This window comes from Rhineura floridana, chromosome 2 (genome assembly GCF_030035675.1).
Source record: "Rhineura floridana isolate rRhiFlo1 chromosome 2, rRhiFlo1.hap2, whole genome shotgun sequence".
Taxonomy (NCBI): Eukaryota; Metazoa; Chordata; class Lepidosauria; order Squamata; family Rhineuridae; genus Rhineura; species Rhineura floridana.
In genome coordinates, this window is record NC_084481.1 from 39,935,387 (window position 1) to 39,938,329 (window position 2,943).

Sequence of the window (2,943 nt, forward strand, 5' to 3'; positions counted from 1 at the left end):
CCCATGCACTTGTCTAATCCTCTTTTAAAGCCATCCAAGTTGGTGGCTATCACTGCCTCCTGTGGGACCGAATTCCATAGTTTAACTATGCAGTGTGTGAAGTACTTCCTTTTGTCTATCCTGAATATTCCAACATACCCTACCATCGACTGAATACTCCAGAGCAACAGTAATTTGCACACCTACCAAGGACATTAAAGGTGGGTGTGGAATTGAAATGGCACAGAAGTTGGGAAATTGTCATTCATCAGTGGGAGCCCTATAGCAAGCCTTCCTTGTTAGGTGGGGCATTTTTTTGGGGGGGAGGCACAGAGCGCCAGCTGCTCACCCACCCACCCCCACAAGGAGAGGATGTGAGGGCCAGGCCAGGGGAAGGGAAAGGCAGCGACCTTCCTCCTCACTCCTCCTCCATGCATAGTGTGTGTTAACTTACATAATGGGCTATGTAAAGAAAAAGTTAACAGAAAATTTAGTATGAACACCAGGAATTAAATGACCGGCATAATACTACAAGCATAATACAAGTTTAGGGAAGGGTAGAAAAAAATACTTTGTTTGGTAACACCTCCTTGAGGATCCCTCTAATTTTGTTCCTGACCTTTAGATGTTCCTTCCTGTTGGACAATCAAGGGAAAACCTTTTAACTAGTTGCTGTATAAAGGACTAACTAAGCAACTGAAAACTGATTGTGGAAAGCAATTGTAATTTTTTTAAACTGGTTGCTGGATTAATTTTTCTACCCAGAAACCCTGAAAAGGCCTCATGCTGAACTGCACACATTGGGAAAATCAGAAATTAGGCCTGAATTGCAGGCTAGGTGAACAGCCAGCCAGCTAACTAGCGTGCACAGCAATTTTTCTATTCTTCTAGGGCTGTTTGCCATCAAGCACTCAAGAAAAGGAAGAAAAAATTAGCCAGTATGATTGTGCATACAGTGAGTGCTTTAAAACCGTAAAGGGTAACTTAGGGTAGATATTTTTTCAGATCCCTTTATCTATTTCACCTATTAGCAGAAAGTACCCAGTCCTGTTCTACTCAACATAATAACTGCAGAATGAACCAACCTTTCTTACTGCAGGCAAACAAATATGCTTCTATTGCTGGCTGGGTAGAGAACACAACTGAAACTGAATAGCAGAGCAAAATAAAGTCCAAGGGGTGGAATCTAACTCTAGCCCATAGTACAAAGTTCTCTAATATTTAACTCTTTGAAGGGTCATGTTATACAGGTTGTTTTTTTCAGGATCACTTAAACAATTATAGAGTGATTGTGAGCATGAAAAATCCACCCTTGGTCAGAGAAAGTCTTGAGTGTGCAGACTTTGGGGGGCTCTTCCAGATGAGCCTTTTGTTGTGCATTTGCCCTGTGTCATTCACTGAATTTTTCAGAGGGCCCTATTCTTACATTTATAAAACAAGCCATTCTTTAAATGGCATATGTCATTGTCAGTAATGTCACAAATTAGAAAGACAATTTTCCAACAAAACTGGGGGGAGGGGAAGCACCACTGGGGGCGGCGGTGGTGCACCCATTTGCCCCACCCTGTCTATGGGGCTGATCAGCAGGCATCTTTTAAGAGTTTGAAGCACACAGACATTTATATTCCATAAGTCCCCTGTAGAAATAAGCATGGTAGTTGGAGGAATGACAGCATTTTACAAAATACTTTCCTTTGAGTGCCAGGAAGATGCAGATTCCTAATATAAAAATTGCCTACAATTTTTTTTGTAGGACTCATCATATATATTTAAAAGTATCCGGTCCCACCAAGAGGCTAGGCAGTTTTTTCCTTCTTAAATATATAGGAGACATTTCTGTTATACTAAAAATTAGCTTTATTTACAATATTTATATACTGCTCAGTAAGAATAGTATCTTTTGCTAATTATGTAAAAATTTCCCAAGCCAAAATGAAAGAACTAAACAGAGCTGCCCTCCGTAATTGGATTTTCGATAGCGATGCCTGTCAAGATCGGATGTCCATAGTGACAGCCCCTTTTTCATTATGGTATCCCTCCTTTAAACTTGACCATTTTATGTCCAACTATCTTGACACGCTTGACAGAGCCACTATCAGAAGAGCATTTACTGCCCTCCGTTTTCAAGCCATGCCTACTGCCTATTTAGAAGGACGATATAGTGGCATCCCAGTGGCTCAACGCCAATGTATTTATGGTTGTAAGGCAATAGAGGATTTAGCCCATTACTTACTTCACTGCCCACTCTATGAAAACCCTAGACGTAAGTTTTTACTATATTTTTTAGATTCTTTAGCGCCTTGCCCTGATGGAGAGATGGTTAATGTGCTTTTATCTGACAATTTTAATTCAGTGACCCTCGCAGTTGCTAATTTTGCGCTGGCCGCTCAAAAGTTGAGAGTGATATTTGCTAAAGTATCCTCCGGCCAGGAACAGCCAACAGATGTTCCTTTTCATGTTATTACCTTTTAATAATATTTGTATTTATATGCGCATATGGCTTATGGCTAAAAGCTGCAATAAAGATTTGATTTGATGTAAAAATTAAACACTTTAACATGAATTGCATTCAGCTTTGTAAAACCTCACAATTTATTTGCATAGTGAAATCTGGTAGTTTAGGCAACAGGTGACTAAAAAAGCAAAATGCTGAAAGTTATAGTTTCTAAAGTCCTAGATGCCCCTCTCCCTCCAATTATTCACATTGTAGAAATTTTCAGAAGTTAAAGGGAGCCCCGTGTAGTTGCCTGCATGATTTTCTGTCTCTCTCGTGTCCTGCTTTGTATGGTCACCTCTTCTAGCCCCATAGGATATAAGGAAGCAATGGTAAAATAACAGCCAAATGTATCTCCTCCAAAGCACAAGAGGTACACAAATTGAACAGAATGGACATTGTTATTGTCACACTGTAAACTTCATCATGTGTTTATTATTGCTGAACCTCTTTCTAATATTTCTTTATAG

The 2,943-nt window shown here is 39.9% G+C and overlaps 1 protein-coding gene across 2 annotated transcripts in view; it reads left to right on the forward strand.

The window, feature by feature from the left end:
- NFE2L2 (NFE2 like bZIP transcription factor 2) overlaps positions 1 to 2,943 on the forward strand; it is a 36,983-nt gene that overhangs the window by 26,050 nt on the left and 7,990 nt on the right. The window lies entirely within an intron of this gene.